This window comes from Toxorhynchites rutilus, chromosome 1 (assembly GCF_029784135.1).
Source record: "Toxorhynchites rutilus septentrionalis strain SRP chromosome 1, ASM2978413v1, whole genome shotgun sequence".
Lineage (NCBI taxonomy): Eukaryota > Metazoa > Arthropoda > Insecta > Diptera > Culicidae > Toxorhynchites > Toxorhynchites rutilus.
Genome location: NC_073744.1, coordinates 190543381 through 190563676, shown reverse-complemented (window position 1 = coordinate 190563676; position 20296 = coordinate 190543381). Strand labels below are relative to the sequence as shown.

General features: G+C 40.4%; 1 protein-coding gene and 1 long non-coding RNA gene across 5 annotated transcripts in view; one reads left to right on the top strand and one right to left on the bottom strand.

Annotated features, from left to right (window-relative positions):
* Positions 1–20296, top strand: part of LOC129762074 (octopamine receptor Oamb) — a 336413-nt gene that overhangs the window by 49497 nt on the left and 266620 nt on the right. The window lies entirely within an intron of this gene.
* On the bottom strand, positions 14481–16160 carry LOC129762076 (uncharacterized). The gene is made up of 3 exons (XR_008740531.1): positions 15181–16160; positions 15010–15085; positions 14481–14925 (listed from the first exon to the last, which is right to left on the bottom strand). It is a non-coding gene; the product is annotated as an uncharacterized LOC129762076 (long non-coding RNA).

The following is a 20296-nucleotide window of genomic DNA, read 5'->3' as shown; positions in this document are numbered from 1 at the left end:
ATACGATTGATGAATTAAGTCGTATATCGGTATAGCCATCATCCTGATATAGCGATGTGCGGTGTTATATACGTACATTCTCTTCATTTTATATAACATAGTCAGGTCAAATCGCATATCAGTGCGACTAGCATCGTATATCGTTATAAATGACTTTATATCTTCTTCTTCTTGTATGGCGTTAACGTTCCCTGTGGAACTTTTGCCGTCTCAACATATGCATTAACGAGCGTCATTCATTAATACTTAGTTGAGATTTCTTAAGCCAAATAACACGCCTTGAATGTATTCCGAGGGGCAAGCTCTAGAATACGCGTGACCACAGTGCAAGTCTGAGGAAATTTCTTTGACGAAAAATCCTCCGGCCAGAACGGGAATCGAACCCGCACACCCGGCATGATAATGTGAGACGCTAACCACTCGGCCACGGGTGCACCCTAAATGACTTTATATACAGATATTATATTACACATTCGTATATCGCCATCACTTTCGCATGTATATGTCGCATCATCCGAAATCGTATAAATGCAAAACAAGATTTTCTATATCATTGTATTAAGTCGTATATCGTTGTATTAAGTGTATTAAGTCGTATATCGTTATAACGATCATCCTAGTATCCCGATATGCAGAATTATGTACGCACATTCTATTCATTTTATATAGAATTTTCGATTCAAATCGCAATCATTGATGGATTAGGTATGGCAATCATCTTTATATCGCGATGTGCGGTATTATATACGGACATTATATTCATCTTATATAACATTGTCAGGTCAAATCGTATATCAGTGTATCAAGTATCGGTTCCCGAAATAAATCGCTGCAGAAAAGTCTGCAACAGAAACAACCGCTTAGAAAAAGTGTATTGGGATACAAATACTGTTGCAGGGTATTGTATTTCAAAACATAGATTAACCGGGAAAACGTAATGCCCCAGCCAAAGGTATGCCGTCCGACGCTCGCTGATGCTCGATCGGACATTGCTGAAGGATCGTATCCTATGTAACTAACCGGGCAATCAGTGGAACACAGGTTCGCGTGCGAGACACCGCTACTTCAGACAGTGGGTCAGCGGTGGAATTGGATAGCGTCATCTTTATCCTCGTTAAATAAGGACTTCGGCCCCCATACATTGACCTCGGAATACATTTCGAAAAACAAAAACTACACTTTTTCTAAGCGGTGGTTTGGTGGCAATTATGGCATTTAATACGATTCAATGTTTGCTGGGATGCATAAATAATTTGGTAAAGATCGACATTACGATAATGTACATCGTAAAACCGACGCTTGTTACACCGAATTAAGACTTCATATGTACTGATAAAGAAAATCTAGGTTTTTATATTTTATACGATTTTAAATGTACACAATGTATCCTTTGATCGACATTATATATGATTTTGATTCGATTTCACTTTATATGCGACATAGAATATGCCAAGTTATGGATTTAAGATTTGCTGGGAAGCTCCTTATAATAAATCGGTTAGGAGAATTGAGCAAATACCTTCATTTATGGGGCAAGTGTGTGTAGATTCGGACAGCTGCAAAGAGATCAAAATCGAATGAACTAAAGCAACATCTATGACCACAGATTTTTTGTAAGATAGTCAACTCGAGCAGCTCATCGTACATTTGCACAATCATACTTTTTGATTGCGAATGAATCCACGGGCTTATCGGGAAAGAAATCACTAAAGTAATCACTTAAGGTTGTTCGTATGATCTTATCCATGTTATCGAAACGAATCTTGAGTGATAGGAGTACTTTATTATCTAAGATTATTTACTGAAGTAACTCGACTGAATTCGATAAAGGAGGTGCGGAGAATATGGTGTCACAAGGAACCTTACTTGGCGCTGTCTTACAGAGAGCTTTTTCTTTACTTTTCGTCATAAAATCCATCACCCAGATAGCTAAAGTATTGAAACAAACATTGCAATTGAACGCGTAAATAGTGGAAACATCCATTTAAAAAATATATCCAGACGAATCCAGGCTTCCAGACAGTCAGGCTTTAGGGCGATTACACATTATCCGGTTTCCGCCGGACCGGTTTGAAACCCAAATGGCAAATTTCGACCGTACCAACCTCTTTACGGCGCCGTGATGCAGCCGTCCACTGCGACTGCAATGTCTGGTGACCGGACAAGCATTATAAGCGATGACAGTAGTATTGTGTCGGCGTCTGGTGGAGACATCGGTTTAGGAAGGCAAATCATTCTCTATAACATTATTACACCTCAAAACAGTTTTAAGTTGTTTAAATTTTCAATGAAATTTTTTACTGCGTATTATGTGATTACTTAAAACACGTAGAACTGACTCTTACTTAATTATTTTTGTATAACTTTCCTGACATTTTCACCAAAACTCATCATTATAATATGAAATCGCTATCAAACACAATTCTTGTTCAGGGTTTTTTTCACTACTTGCGGAAGAACGTATTGCTCTATTACTTAAAAACATATTTGTTGAAGAAAATGTTTATTTTCATTCATAATTTTTATTTTGTATACGAGTTTACTGCACCTGAAAATCCATTATCATTTCCCAAAAACGGAGCACGAAGCTCCATACCATCAACTCGAATTGACAGTTGTTTGTCATGTGTGTTAGTATGAGTACAATTCAGGAAATTTATCGTCTCATGGATTAATATGTGTGAGCTATTGACGTTTGTTTGTTGTTTTTGAAATCAATTCAGAAGTCGGATGTGAAATGGATGCCGAAATTTTGCTTTTTTATTTCGCTGCTGTGGAACAAATTCAGCGATGCAAGTTTCTGCTCAAAGTGAATCAATGGTCACAATGGTCACGTACGAGGTCATCATGGAGCATATTGCCACGGACTGTGTAATCAACGGTGGATGGTGTCTTTCGACATATTGATCGAGTAATTTAATTAACATCTGTTTTTGCTTTGTTCACAGTCAACTTCCCTTATTTGGAATCGCTACTGAACGAGTTCAAATCTCCAAAAAGTTCATCAAAGGGCAGATTTTGAGCGACTATCGAGCTGAATGTGAAGGTTAGTTTTTGTTGATTTGACACACCAAAAATAGCTCTCTCTACTAATATTTTTATTCGGATCTCCACACAGTTTGATCTGATCCGGGATGCTATCGACGACGATGTGGCCGAGGAACTCAAGCCCAAACTATCCGATCTGTGCTCCGTCATCAAGAAGTTTCCCTGTCCGACGCTGAAACATCGGCTCTGTCAGAGCGAAACCATCCAGCGGTTGGCATATCTCATTCGACATTCTCCGCTCAGGACCTGCATATTAACAGCTGTGCGTTCATGCGAAATGCACTCGACAAAGCGACCTTTGCCCCGGGAGTACGTGCTCGAGAAATTGCGGCTTATGCTAAGCGCGTTTCTGGACGAGGATTTGCGGAAGTATGAGATAGTGTTTGAAGGAAAATTTAGATGTTAATTTTAGTTTAGTTTAGATTATTACTGCAATAGTGAAATAAAAATACACTCAAGAATAAATGAATGGACACACATTCTATCGTAGGCAAAAAATCTATTGTAAAAAAATATATATATATATTTTTTTTTTTCTTTATTATAGTGATTTTCAACACATTTCGGCTGGTTCGTCACTTTTGCTTCCATTTTTGGAAGAATGTTGGGAATGAGAATTGAACTCGTGATCTCTGCGTGAGAGGTATGGATGTTACCACCACGCCAGATCGCCTCCTCGTAAAAATATATGGCATCAGCGCGTTTAAAATGAATCATGATATTTGTGTATGTTTGGGAATAAAATAATTTGGCATATGGATAAGTACAGTGCAACTGGACTTGAGTTAGTTTTTATAATACTGTTTACAACAACCAAGTTTTTCTGTTAAGTAAGTTTTTTATATTTGGTTATCATTGCAAATTTACATCCCAAGGAAAGATTAGATCACAAAAAAAGATATTGTTTCGTCAACACGCCCGGTATATGGCTGGATTTCTCCAAGAGTGCCACAAAAAATGTTTGGCGAGAAGTCTGCGCGGAATTATTATGGTGTTAAAACGGTTTACTTCTTTCCCGTTAGCTCCGCCAGAGACCTTGTCGTGTGAGCAGTTCCCATGTACCCCTAGTACATACTCTCCCATTTACTCCCATTTTGATCCCTGCGCTTCCAAATCTTATTCTTGGATAAATCTTTTTCCTAGAACGATTGTATATTCAGAACAAACAAAAATCAAAATCGAAAACAGCTTGCATGTAGCAGGAATATTTGCAGCAATGTTCACGGCTTACAGAGACAAGGCTAGTTCTTTAGCGAGTAAACATTTTTTTTATGACGTCATCCGAATTGTCAGTGTAAACAGTCGCCAGTTGTATTTTGTTTTCCGACTTACGCGTAAATGTTCCTGAAATGAAAAATCGAAAATGGTTCAATGCGCTGTGAGCGGGTGTATAAATTATGAAAATGACATTATCGGACCAAAAAAGAGATTCTTTCGCTTTCCAAAAAACCGAGAATTATGTTCTTTGTGGATAAATGTTTTATCAAATTATTCATGGTGTTAAATACAATCAACTATATTATCAACGCACAAACTTACAAAGCACGAAAAATAAAAAATAAGAACACACTGTTTACTTCAACGACTCAGATGACGTTACTAAAAAATGACTGATCCGGAGTAGCTAGCCTTGTCTCTGTAAGCCGTGACAATGTTTACCTGTCAATTCACTGTATAAATAAATGCACCTATGTGTATGTGAGAGATGCACGTTTTTGTGTAGCGTGAGGTGTCTTTCACATTGTTATCCGGTTATCCGTCCAAACCCAGCGGCGCTTTTTGAAACCGGTCCGGCAGAAACCGGATAATGTGTAATCGGCCTTACTGACAACCACATGGCAACCCTGATTGTTTCAATAAAGGTTACACTGTTGAAATTATTTTATCTTCGAAAACTATAGGTCATATAAGACTATTCGGGATTTAGAAGCTGAGAGAAACAGACCGTATGCATTAATCAAACAGCACAATTGAAGCAAATGTTATGAATGAAAATTAAGTATCCAGTATCAAATACATACCCTAGTTAATATATAAACACGTTTTCTGCAAGCGGTGAAAAAAAAAGTTGAGCAAAACAGTGCATCCGCGAACGAAATCATTTTTTAGCTTCAGTTTTCAACCGAAGAACACAGCTTTCACCGCAGTAAAATACTTTCTTCACGTTCGACTCAAAATGTGCTGCATTTCGACGCCACTTATAAACAATAAACAATGCTAGAATTCGTGAACATTCGAATGATGAACAATTCGAATGATCGAAAAATGTCACCATAGGTATTTTTGGTGGGAATAATCCTAAGTTCCCACAAGCTCCGGTTGACAAAAGAAGTAAGACGGGTGGGTAATGCCGGGGACATAACCGGAGTGATGCAGGACTCAAATTTTCACATAAAGAAGATTTGTGCTACTCGTTTTAACAATGTTGTTTGCCGTCGATACAGCGTAAACGCAGTTTGTTTCTATTTATTGCCTATATTTTTGCCGACGGCAATTGGGCTTTACGTTAAGAGAAAGGATTTTCCGTGCAGTATTGAGTGCCTGAAATTAGAATGAGTTTTCGAAGGTGGCCAGTCACCCAACAGATGATCTTAGCATGTGAGTTCTGTTTCGCGCTTAGAAAATGATGATGTTTTCGGAAAGCAACTGCCAAATTTATTTGATTCCACTGGCAGTAGGGAAAAAGGGGAGCAAAACAATTCGTTGCTTGTATTTAAATTATTTCCCGCTGTTACTCTGGATGCCCCCTTTGGTTGGAACTATTAGAGGAACACAAATTGGACCAATCAAACGTAGCAAACAGTGCATTTGGACAATGCTTGACATTTTACAATTATTCATTTGTTTATCTAAAGGAAAAATAGCTCTTACTCATTATGAAAGATGCGTAGAAATATTTTTTATCTATTGCGTATTGCGTAGAAAGTATTTCACATCTGTGCGATCTACTAAGAAATGTTCAAGTAAAAAGCATTCGCAATCTTTCATCTTTTCGTACTTGTTCACAGTGTCAAGATTTCCATTTTACCCCCTACTTCCTCCGGTTCGATGTATTCCCACGTCAATATATTTATATACAAATCGACAAATAACAAATTCCGTATCAACGCTTAGGTCATAGCGGAATTTTAATTTGAAAAGAGAGAGAGAGAGAGAGAGAGAGAGAGAGAGAGAGGGAGAGAGAGAGAGAGAGAGAGAGAGAGAGAGAGAGGGAGAGAGAGAGAGAGAGAGAGAGAGAGAGAGAGGGAGAGAGAGAGAGAGAGAGAGAGAGAGAGAGGAAGTGTAATTTTAGACTTTTTAAACTTTTCCAGCTCATTGGCCCCTAGCCTTGAATGGGCCATCTCGAACGAAAACCTCCTTTTTAATTCTGAAATCCCTCCGACTTAAATCCAATCGAAATGTGCAAGTGTGATATATGTGTTTCATATAACAGTGACAGTGATATCATTTCTTTTGAGAAATTGGTAGAAAGAGAGCACAAGTACGAAATTTCCGGAATGCAAAATGCAAAATTGCGTTCTATTCGGATAGTTCTGATTCGATCGGATATTAGGATAAGGGCCAGAACAGACACGGCGGCTCCCCCGTTAAGGTTTTACCGGAAACCGGTCTCACGGCGGTTTCACTAACTGTCATATTCTTATAGACGGAGCTGTAAGTCTTTTTTTATTGTGTTTAATTTCTACCAACAAGGTATGATCTTTTGTTTCTCTGTATTATCGGTGAGAAAGGACAACTGCCAAACAAATCCATGCTTGACAATACATAAAACCAATTTAAGAGCTGTTGCAAAAATACACAAATATTGTCACAAAACCGGCGCGACTCATCATATCCACAGCTTTGGAGTCGCACCAAAGTCACACCGCTGTGTGTGTGGTATCTCTAATTCACATCAAGGCGCGTAGAAGTATATCCTAAGGTGGGCCAACTTGCTAAAACCACTCTTCAGCCATCTTGGAAGTCTACTGTGTTTTGTTTGTAAACAAAACACAATACGCTAGTGCCGAAGCTCGTTCCTGATCAGTCTGTCTCTTTCACGCTTCAAGCAAATAATTCCCCTTCTGCTTTCTTCCGTACTGTTTTCATATACCGCTCCCCTAACCAACTTAGTGACGAAACGGCCTCACCTAGTACCATAGACCCGTCTTGATTCACATCTCATCATCGAGCCGAGCCTCGGCTGCGACATGTCATTGGGAAAATCGCGCGGAGAGCCGCCTACTGTGTTTTCATGACAATGTCCCCGAATTTTCAAGATTATTCTTCAGCATTAATTTTTTTGGAAAAAATTAAGACTTTAGGAAGACATTCCTAAGCATTATTTTTTTTAAGAAGGCTTAGGTGAATTATTTCAGCGGATCGCCGAAACTTGCACAATTAGAATGGTTTGTTGCCCCCAAGCGTCATTCAATGAGTTTTTTGTTTTTAGAAATGTAGCTGGTTTTTGTTAATCACGGAGAGCAACTACGACTCAGGGTCAAGACTTAAGTGAGCCTGATTTTTGCTGCGATTTCATTTTTCATACTTACTGACGTTGAGAAATAGAACGCGGCATTCTGGATCCAGCTTCAGACGAGTTTCGCACAACGAAACACATCAGCACTCTACTCCAAACAGGCATCCAACATGGCATGTACATTAAGTCATAAAAAACGTACAATCAAGAAATAATGCTATTCAATTCGCTTATTTATGGCTCCGTGTGTTGTAATAGTTAAACACAACCTCTTAACTTTTTATATCAAGATATTTTGAATTTTATTCGTCAGTTTCTCCGGAATACATTCTTTCACTGTAATTGCAAAATCATGAAAATTATTACTTGGTATTATTCAAACACATTGTACACGTATTTCTTACCCTAGCTCGATTATTTTTTTAAATTTTCTTAGCATTTCTGCTGAAACTTTATCAATAACATGAAATTATCATCAGCCACAATTTTGTTTCGCGTCAAGGCAATGTTGCCACTTTTGCATATGTCGATTGGATTTGAATCCCCGATAGATTTCAGAATGCAGAAGTCGATTACGTTGGGGTTACAGAATGCAACATCGTGCTAATTTCAAAACCTATCGTGCTCCGGAATATGGGTGAATAAATGCTAATAAACAGTTGAGAAGAAACTTTTCAAAACAGTTCACTTATTGTGTACAAATAAGAATTGATTATTTTGACGTTTGTGTTGCATCGGAACAAGGTTGTTACATTTGCTTCACAGCTCCAAGGCGCCTAGAAGTATCTCCTAAGGTGGGCCAACTTGCTAAAACCACTCTTCAGCCATCTTGGAAGTCTATTGTGTTTTGTTTGTAAACAAAACACAATACGCTAGTGCCGAAGCTCGCTCCTGATCAGTCTGTCTCTTTCACGCTACAAGCAATTAATTCCCCTTCTGCTTTCTTCCGTACTGTTTTCATATACCGCTCCCCTAACCAACTTAGTGACGAAACGGCCTCACCTAGTACCATAGACCCGTCTTGCACAGCTCGACTGAATTTGAGTCGAACGGAGAGCAAAATGCAAGAGTTGAGTTCGTTTGGATCGCTAAATCCGATTGAATATTTTCACACAAAGTTTCCATAAATTTTGAGAGGATGCTGCCGGTTTAAAAAACAAACACACCCAATGAAGCTATGTGCAAATGCAGAATACTATCGAGGTGAGGCGAATCGAAATCTCAAGTATATCGCAGACACATTTCAGTTTACTTCAACGCCCTAAAATAGTCCGCAATGAGGGTATTGGCGGAGCAACCCCCACAATCCATCCTCTGTTCGATTGGGGTTAAAGGATCAGCCAATCTAGAACTTGTGTTCACGCTGAATTGCTCACGGATCGGAAAGGTGACGTTGGTTGGAACCTAAGATGTTGGTCTTCGTTTTCCGACCGACAACGGTGTCAGTCCATCCAGACAAGGCGCCGGCTTTGGCCTTTTTTCTGCCACCCATGTTTTGTTTCATTTTCCGAAGGTAAAAACTGTTGCAGACCGTCGAGGGGCACACGAGCAGAATTGTTTTCTCGAAAGCGGATTCCACGGAATTCAATTTCAAGTCTCATTCTGCTATTGGAGCACAACTTCCATCGCAAAATAATATTGTCATACGTGGAATCCCAGTGGAGCACGAAACACAAACGATTACAACAAGGCTGTGATATCTTCGTCTCAATTAATCACTCACACGGCCCGAATTGGGTTTCATAAGAAACACATACACTTAAAATGTCAAAGTCGACTGGGCAGTTGAGGGCGCTACACTCGAGAAACTTTCCCCAGCCCCCACTTAACGACAGGAAAATGTGCTTCACCGAAAATTTCCACATCACTTTACGAAGTAAAAAAATGGCGCAGGCCGTCGGCACGCAACAAAGCCTGCTGGGTCAGGTTTCGGCGAAATAAGTTTTTGTCCCCCGGCGCCCAGGGTTGAATACTGTTCAGCTTGTGTTACACTGCTCGGCAACTTTTCCGAAATTCACTTCACGCAGAGTGGGATTTAGACCAAATTGTGTTTGTGTTTCGGTGTAAGTGTGCGCGAACATCTTCCCCGCAGCAGAAGACAAAGTTTGATTGACGGAGACGTGCGGTCGACGTGAAGGGGGGAGGAGGATAAAATTCCTTTCTTGTCTAAGTTCAAAATTTGAATGGTTTCTTCACCTCGATTCTACCTACGATGCTCTAAATCGGTAATCAAATTTGTATCACTTTCTTGAATCCCATCCATTGAGGAGAGGAGACACGCCTAGCGTTTGCGTGGGCCGGAGCACGGAGTTCTGCTGGAAAAGTACGGCTGATGCGAGATCGGCATTTCATTTTCGCGAAAATGTCTAACATTTAGCCCCACACCGGAAGCTTACCCATCACTCTCCCAATCCAGCTTGGTTTTTGTTGAGTGGGTGTGTAATTGAATTTGGGCTCATTTGCCAGCAGCCTGGCTTGGCATGGCCTGGTCTGGCCCGTCACGTTTCTCGCGTGTTTGATTCTTCTGCGAAAAGGTGAGACATGAAATCTTTGCACGAACGATTTTGAGTTTTTCCGCGAAGCACACGGTTTGGTGTCTGGCGCTGTGTTTGTCGCAGATCTCAACACTCGTCATTCGATACGTTCCACATGTTTTGCTGTCTCGACAAGGGGTCCTCGAGCCATACGGATGCCCGCACAGTCAGCATATTCGTGTTATTCGGGTCGTCGAATTACGGGTCTAATTCATCGGACAGGTGAATCTAAAAATGTACACCCAAAATTGAGTTTTAGCTCATGTTTTGTCATCCCGATTTGCTACATTAAATGAGCCTAAAAATAACAGAAAATTTCATTATTCTCAAATACGGGTAAGCATTTGTATAACATATATGGTACAGCGATATAAGATTAATACAGCGAGTGAAACAAGAGACAAATAAGCATTCCGCATACTTTGCCACATACACGATCCAGACCGAGATAGATATAGCTCTCCTTTATGCTCTCTTTTTCACTCTTAAACTTCATTTTATAATCAGGTGCAATATTATCACGCGTTTACTCAACAGCATCATTAGCTATGTGGATAGCGTGGTCGTGTAAAACAGCCTTGCATTCTAGCCGGCCTTGGTTCGATCCCCGTTGACGTCGTTTTGACTTTTTTTGGGTGCAATCCCGAAAAAAAAGGGAAAAAAAGAAATAAGAAAGAGATGTCTGCTTCCACACATGCAAACATTTTAAAGCTTTGGGGAACAGATGCTTTTATTTGTCCATTTGACGCTTCAAGACACGAAAAGGCGTGGTTTCTGCCGAAAATGAAATGCTTTCTGGCAACGCTAGTTTGGGCGTAGAGTGAACGAAAATAGAAATCATTTTATTTGTTTCTCTCTGTGCTAGTCTAGTATTTCGTGATAAAGCAAAAGTCCATTGTAGGACAGAGGGCGGCTTAGATTAACGTGCTGGACGATGGTACGATTTACAAACTTGAGAGATGGATATACCTCACTTACATGAGCGAAATTTTTGTCCAATCCACGGTCAGCAGAGTACTAAAACGATACTTCGAGAACCTAACCATCGACCGGAAGGTGAAGAACGGCAAAAATGGATGCTCCGTCAGTGAAAAAGATCACAAGCGCGTAGTTAAGCAGTTTAGACGTGATTCGAGAAGTTCGGTCCGGGATGTCGCCAATAAGCTGAATTTGTCAAGTTCATTCGTCCAGCGGACCAAGCAGCGGGAGGGCCTGCGTACATACAAGGTTCAGAAGGCTCATAACCGCGACGAAAGGCAAAACATGGTGGGGAAGACGCGAGCCCAGAAGCTGTACACCGAAATGCTGACGAAGCCGCATTGCCTGGTAATGGACGGCGAAACCTACGTCAAAGCGGACTTTCGTCAGCTGCCGGGCCTGTTGTTCTTCTCCGCAGAGGACAAATTCAGCGTTCCGGAGGAGATTCGCAAGCAGAAACTATCCAAGTTTGCCAAAAAGCACATGGTGTGGCAAGCGATCTGCTCTTGCGGAAAGCGGAGCGCCCCCTTCGTGATGACCGGCACGGTAAACGGGCAGGTTTACCTTAAGGAGTGCCTACAGAAGTGCTTACTACCACTATTGAAGCAGCACGAGGGCCCGACCATCTTCTGGCCGGATCTCGCTTCGTGCCACTATTCAAAGGACGTGTTGGAGTGATACGAAGCCAACGGGGTCACCTTCGTGCCAAAGAAAATGAACCCGCCCAACGCGCCGGAGCTTCGCCCAATAGAGTAATATTGGGCGATTATGAAGCAGGCTCTCCGGAAAAACCCAAAAGTTGTCAAATCGGAGGCGGACTTCAAGAGAAAATGGATTTCTGTTCAAAAAAAAAAAAAAACTACAACCTGACGTTGTACAGAACCTTATGGACGGGGTAAAGAAGAAGGTGCGACCATACGGGCTTGGGCTCGAAGTATGAATAAAAAGAAAATGCCAAAAGTTGTTTAATAGTTTTTATTTTACTGTCTAAAATTTTCAAAAGGATCGGTCTACTAGGCGAATTTCTACAGCGTTTTTTCCGTGATGTAATTTGATGTGACACACCCTTTATGATTGTAGTCAAATCGTCTTCAAATTACAACAAATATTGCTAGAGTATAAACATTATAATGATATGGTCATGATTTTATTATTTTTCTACATATCTTATAGTCACATTTAGGTGCCTATTCTAACCAATTCCTTTTAAAAAGCTAGAATTGGGTTATATCTTTGATATAACCGAAAAGTGGACGTAGGACTAACGTTGACTTAGCAATAAATCAGTAACAAGCATATAAATGTTAGACATTTCATCTCTTAGACATACCACTTCGTTTAGCCGGAAAAGAATTATTAACGCTCATATGGGGAATCGATTCCTTCTCGGAAATACCCAGCGTGAAAAGTACCCACCCCCTAAGCCCCGACAATTGGAATCATCGTTGATCCGGGGCAGGATTATTAACACTTGTGACGGAATGGATTCCTCCTCGGAATCATACAGTAAAACTCCCCTCCCCAACAATTCCAACTTCCCATTAACGAAGATCGATTGTAACATTCGTAAACAAATATTGATATGTAATATAATATCCACTACAACATATCATATCGTGTTCTTTACTATCAAATCCATAGTCAATGACACCCATCGGTATCGAACTATCATCGATACCTCGGTTTTCGCTAAATGCTCGGTTAGGTCCGACTGCAGAGGAGAAATGGAATTGAAAAACGACATACGGAAGAAAGAGATGTCGGTGTTTGATAGGAGATTAGCAGAAAACATCTGCATTTTATCTTTCGAATAATGTGATTATCATACCACTTCCTTTTGCCTGAAAGAGATTATTAATGCTCAAAGGAAGAATCGAGTCCTCCGAGGAAATACCCAGCGCAAATTAGAATCGAATATCGATTGCGGCATATTGCGTACACAAATAATTTTATAACGTAATTTTATAACGTGATTTCTTCGATATGGTGAAATATCCACTATCACAAATTTCGGTCGGCCTGAAAAAACTTTTCTGAACTGTAATCCATCAAATTTGCTGTCCCTGAAAAGGGCCGTTGATTATATGCTAAGGTAATAGCACGCTCTCCTCGGACACGACAGGCCAGCTGGATGTTCTTGAGCATGATGTGACGCGTTTTGCGTGGCGGTTCCCGGTCGGAAGCGATGTGGTTTCTTCACACTTCCTGCGGCTGGTGCGCTTTTCCGAGCTTCTTTCGTGGTGCCCTACCACCGGTAGATTTACGAGCTGTCTGCTTGGTCCCAATGGAACGAGTCTTCACTATACGAGAGTAGAGGTAGAAATGAACGAAAGCAAAAGAAGCGTCATGTTTTATAGCCATCCATTCGGTTCAATTGCAGAAGAGAAATGAAATTGGAAAAGAAGACCGTAATGCATAGGCGTCTGAGTGCGAATGTCCTCATCTCACATCACCGCATCAACTGAGTGGATTTCCAGAGCATATGCGAGTTTATATACGGTTTAAATAACCTGTTTTCTAAGCAATTTTCAAGCTATTGAAACAAATTTTCGGGATAATAATTAACAATCATATAATTCATGGACATTTCGTCTTTCGAATGAAATGATTATCATACCACTCCGTTCAGCCGGAAAAGGGGTATTCACGTTCAAAACCTTGCAGTCCAGCGTCACTCTTTCGTTTTCGTAAATTTGAACTTACACCCCGGTACAGAAATGAAAGACGTAGTCCTACGTCAAAATTCTGTGTGGTGGGGCGACCAAAGTGTTAAATGTAACTTACTGTAATACAAATTGTAACCCGCGACGCCGGGGAAGCGCGCGAGTTCGTCGCGACCGGGGATTTTGCGCAGATAAGCGGTCGGCTTAAGCGCCACTCCCGCGAGGGAGACCGACCGCCGTGTTTTATCCTTGCCCGGCAATGAGACACCCACTGAGGGCGGGTTTGTCCTTTTTCTCACAAACCCGGTTATTTCCGCGACTCTTCTGCGCTAAGAAGGACCCGCGACACCGTTTATCCGCGTTCCACAATTCAGGCAACAGAGGCAATACGGTTGTTTCCAATGAACACCGTTTATGCCAAAATTCTCATCATTGGACCTACGCAATGATGCCAAACCCACCCACCTTGAAGTTTCAGAGGACGAGGTGCGGGGGTTGAAAAGTTGTCCACAACAGAAGAGGAGCCCCAACCCTGGGCTCGTGACCTATCTGAAAATTGTATCGGGTGTTTAGGCTACCGCTAGCCAGTAAATGCACAACATTTATGTCTACTTCAAATTACATTGATTCTTTAAACATTTATTAAGTTCTCCACATCTTCCCACGAATTTAGGTTATATTCACATCTATATTACATACGAAATCATCACAACAAATAACGAAAAATAATGGTTACTAAATTTATTTCACTAAATCCTTATATGGGTTTCGAACACCGGACCCTGGAATTCAAGCCCAGCGATCTTACTATCGAGTCTAATTCTCCATCTTGTGTGAACCCTTCTTGCTAGCGAGCAGCATGTGCACGCTGACGGTATTGCTCTATGCTTCTAAATTGTGTGGCATTTTTTTGTGTGGCGTTGTTAATTTGTGTGTGGTTTTTATTTTTGATCTTAACCCTACATGCGCATGTTATTTTTAGGGTGAAAGAAGTTTTGTACTCACACTACCTAGGCTTTACGTGCATCTACTTTACCGCCGTTCCACGGTAGGCGATGAATGACGAGTCCGTAGGCGTAGATGATGGGACGTAGACGTTGAATGCGCATCCGACGTGTAGTGGTGCCGTGCGGCGCCTTCCCTTGATTCGAGTGACGATTCGCGCTTCGCGCGGCCACCTGGTTTGACTGATGTGGTGGCGAAGATCCAATCTTCGATCATGGGGTCAGGATACGGCTCCTTCCTACACACAACAAAGATTAAAACACCACACATATGCCACAATTAATTTTAGCATCAGCCACATGTCTTGGAGCTCTAAGCTTACCTTTGATTTCGCTAAACGGGAACACAAGCGAAGAATTACACTTTTCGATTTCTCGGAAAAACTTATTTTAAACTAACTAAACATGAAACAAAGAGACAAAAAAAACAGAGAAAAAAACCAAAAAAAACTTTAGTCTACTGACTAGCACGTGTAGCCTTTCACCTACGGTACCTTTTTACCGTCCACTCGCGATGCAAAAAAAACTGGTCCGCCCTGCCTATTCCACGGTCGAAGTCGGAATGGGCAAGCATATCTCAAGATCCTCAGATCAGCGAGACATTCATTGGAACCGGAATTACGTAATAGTTAACGATGTTAACTATTCCGTATTCACACCGAAATTCCCCTGCGCTTTCATTGGTCGCGCATTCAAGCATTCGCGGGCGATACCCTTTAACCTCCCGAGCAGAGTTCAAGTCGAAGCGCTCGCCGGGTTTTGAAATTTGAAGAACAAGAAAACCCCGCCGAAAGACTCTGCTATTTGGGGGAAATATCCAAATGAAAAAATAGCAAAAAAAAGAAAGCATGAGTCTTTCGGAGTGTTGGTATGTGGGTGTCTTGGCTAAAACAGCCGCCCAGTCACACCCAGCACCCATTATCGCTAGTTGCTCAAATCTAAAATCGGGAGCGGCACTCGCGTTGCCAAACATCCAATACATAGAAAGAAGAGAGAATCCCAGATCCACACAGGAGAGATTGTGTTGGATCTGAAATTCAAAATAACGAAACGAGGGGCTTCCAAAAGTCGAAATCAGTACCGTGCTACATCATTCCCTGCTTAATTTTCGAAAATTTGATTGGCCTGCACCAATCAAATTTTCGAAGGCGAAAATAGAGTCTCCCTTCGCAGAATTGTTTAGTAACATTTTCGGGGTCATATGTGGTCATCGTCAAACTGAATTGACTCATCCTCTATTTCCAGTATCAGATCAATTGATCTGTCTGTAACTGACCATCAACGCTTTGCAGCTCCGGTCTCCAGCGAAATGTCATGTGAAACCCTGCAAAGGTTAACTCTAAACGCCCATCAAAAATTACTGGTATTATAGAGAACTAACTAACCGAAAACTACTGAACTGAGAGACAAGAAAAAACTCGAGAAAAAAAAACATCAATCGATCTGACCTTTAAGAGCTACTATTAGCTGACAATCTTACCCACACTTAAATGAAAAAAAAAAAATACTCAAAATTACCCAAAACTATAACTAAAGTCTTTACATACTCCACTTCTCATTAATAGAAGTATTTCTGGAGATGTAAAAAACGTACTATCGACCTACGTCGAAAAAAATAACTCGATAGATATTGTTCATTCCGCCCTCAGAACTCTATCCGAGTAAAAAGGAATGAAAACAATATCCATCTTAAATTTGCCCGAAGTTTCTTCGGATATGGAAACTACTTTGGAAAACTCCAAAGACTGCGTGCTTCCTCCGAAGAAAAATCTTAAAGTTCGTCAACCTCAATCGTTGGCATGCTCCAACGATGAGATGACCTTTTTCCTAAAAATTATCACAAAACAAAACTAAATAATCAACCAATCATACATTCATGCACCCCTCGCTTACAAGCGACGTACACTCATCCTCCCAATACATTCACACAATTCACTCAAGCTATTGCCAACTAAACAGTGTTTGAGAAGTAAATAAACCGGAGTGATGGTTTGGTCAGTGAAGTAATTTTTTTAATTTATGTGTTTCACACGGACGATTCCGTGTTTATGAAGAAAAACCTTGTGAGCGATAAGGACGATAATGAAAAAGGAAAGTAGAAATGGTGAGTCGTTCCAATTTTACGATGTTAAGCTTTTTTCTCTTCTCTTTTTTTTCAGATTAGGTTCGACAAGGGGAGCAGCATCATCGATTGGACTGGAATGTTGCTGGGGAAACGACCGAACGAAGGACGAGGACGACTAGGATGGGGACCAAAACACCGGAAAGGGCTAGGACAGGACAATTCTCGACAACAACTGGAGGAAACAGAGGACTTAACAAGGATATTCGAGAAATTAATCCAAGAAAAACAAACGGAAAACGGGAAAGGATGGCAGCAGCTATGGACAACAACTGAAAAATACATCACATCAACGGGAGCATCTGGGACAGGACACTGATTCGGGACTATTCTACAGGATGGGACAAAGGATGCGAGCTGGAGGACAGTGACGAACCGGAACCACAACGATAATAATAACAAGTAACTTATTAAATCTGAATATTTATTAATTTTTACATATTATTTTAGGAACTAAAGTGACGAAAACATAATAAACTAAACCGAGAGAATTTCTTCGAACAAAAACAAAAAATAAACTGGAACGGAAAAATAACGAGAGAACAAAAACACGCGAAAAAAATATGGGAACAAACAAAGAAAAAACCGTGAGTGACTATATTTTTAAATAAATTAACTAACTAACCTAACTAGATATAAGACTAATACTAGAAAATAAGGGTTAGGGAACTAGGAAAAACTAATAAACTAATCTACTACTAATTTATACAAGTATTTACAACCCGAGTCGCGTTTTCCACTTGACTCGGTTCCGAAGGTGGAACTCTTGTCTGGTCTTTTCGTTGGGATTCCCGTTAGTCGTCACTTCGGATACATAGCTTTCAAAATAACTTGATTCTACGGAATCAACCAATCGAGAGGTTTATCAAGTCTCTTCTTCTTCGGACTGCTCTCTAGTGCTGAGGCGCTCTACTCTTCGTTTCTTCACAAAGTCCACTACTGATAATTTCGAAAGTCATCATCAGTGCTCGCTTTACGCTTCACGGTACCATGACCGCTACTTTGCACAGGTCATAGCTCCGACTCGTTCATTTTCTTCGTGAACTTTGCTACTTTTCCCGGATCATTGTGAGCTCTCAACTCAGACTTCAAGCAATCTTCCAAAGAATCAATGATTCCTCAATCGATGGGATTCGACGTAGGACTTTCCACATAGGTGTGTTTTTTGTTATTAGTTCCTTCATGAAAGGTACATAGCTTGAACTTCAAAAAACACACACACAAATATGCACATAGGAAGACGGGGGGAGTAAATAGGAAAGGCGTCTACCTGTCGCAACTTCTATCTTGAATGAAAACAGGCCTATCCTGATTCCTTTGACCTGTGCTATAGGAACAATTTTCACAGGATCTTATAGTTCTACCCAAATTTCCACAGCCATAACAGAAAATTAATCTTCGTTCTATACAATTTCTCCAACAATGTCCTTGCTGATTACAGTTCCAGCAAGTTCTTGTGGTACTAAAATTTCTACTTCTTCTTCTGTTGACTGTCCAGTTTCCTGTTTCATGCTGATTTTCTATTGTTTCAATCGAGTGAACAGATTTGAAATGAGGACTTTCCCATGCTTTTTGTAGAACCGGATCCGTTGCGTCGATGCGGTTATTCAGATTCATCAAATGATCCAAATCATTTACGTCAATAAATGAGATCCTCGAACGATAATGTTGTCTCATGTTGTCGAGAATAATCTCGAATTTCCGTCGCTTTGACAGTGGTTTGGAAAGCATTTTATTTAGCTGTTCCATGCTCGATACAAAAGCAACGAACGTTTCGTCTCGCTGCTGTTTTCGTTCGAGTAACCTTTGACGAATCGCTTGGTCGTGATTTGGGTTCCCAAAACGTTGCTTAATCCGCCGTTCAAATGAAACCCAATCGACAAACTCATCAATGTGTGTGAAGAACCACTCCAACGCTGGTCCATCCAGAAGTGCATAAATTCTTTTGAGAATTTCCTTTGCGGACACATCCTCTCTATAGGCAATCTTCTCTAATCTATATAAAAAATTCTCAACGCTTAGCGTACCAGGTTGGCCTGTGAACTTCAGTTGCCATTTTTCGATTTTATCACTTATTTTTCTTTTATCATCCTTAAACTTGTAACGTCTTTTCCTACGTTGTCTAGCGCCGTTTAATTTAGAAAACTGAGAGTTCACTGTTGAATCTGATTCTTCTGCGTTTTCTATTCTTCTATTCGACTTTTTATTTTTTTGTCGTTGAGGCAATCTGTTTGAACACCATTCCATATCATTTTCTGAACTGGTATCTACAATTTCTCGTCCAGGTAGATTGGACGTACTTCTCACATTATTCTGTTCTGACAAACTAACTTCCCCAGTTCTCTCCCTCATTCCTAAAATCGACATAAGATCACTTAATGTTTTCTCGAGATGTGTCACCTTCTCACGCAAATCGGCTATTTCCTGTAGCATATTTGTTTCAGTATCCACATTAGTTTCTGTCCCTTGTAAATCAGGTTCAACCGCATGTTCTGTAACTAGTCTTGCATCTTCATTCGTACAATCTCTTTTAGTTTCACCTAACAATTTTTCTGCATCATATTCTTTGATCATCTTACCTAAACAACGCAGTACTCCATCTTTCAGCAGCTGTTCCCCTTCATCGTTAACCGTACATCTTTCTGTTCTATACAAATAATGCAATAACTTTGATTTATGGTTCGACTCAAACCCTTTCTGCTTAACTTCCCTTCCAATCGCCGCCACATTTTTTTCCAAAACATTAAGTTCGTCTCGAATATTAATGGACGAGCTGTACTTGCGTCCTGACTTCGCATCTGATTTGAATAACTTTCTCAAACGCCGTTGCTTCTCTAAAAGATCTAAACCGACCATATTCCCATCGAGTTGATTTCGTATTCGCAGTTCGTAATCAGTTTCCTCCAAGCTCAGATGTTCAGTACATGGAAACTCCATTTTAGAAAGTTCAAGTAGTACCACTAACTGCTGATACTTTATTTATTTTCAGGGTAAAAATGGCGTAGCTGACAGATGACGGTTTTTTTAAATTGCAAAAGTACAGAATGTCCGAGAATGCAGTGAATTTATTAAATGCTAAACACAATTTTGTGGAAGCAGTGACCGAGAAGGAGAAAATGCCCAATATCGTTTACAAGAAAAAGACAAGGATGATTGTTTAAATTGCAGACGAGGATGATTATTTCCTATGAAGACTAGATGCGAGAGATTATTCAAAATTCTTTCTGAAAACATTTCATTATTAATTTTTATAAACGTTATAATTGTTAAAAGAAATCCTACTGAAAATAAACTAGAGACTATTTCTCAATATAATTCAGAAAAATACTAAATGTGTACCGGAAAAAAAAATATTTCCACCCGAAATAAATTTTCCTGAAAACCTGGAAAAATTAATCCAATTTTCCAAAATAAATTTCTCAAAATTATTTTGCAAATGACCGTAAATGTCGTGCCAAAAACCACGTTGGGCGCCAAATGTAACCCGC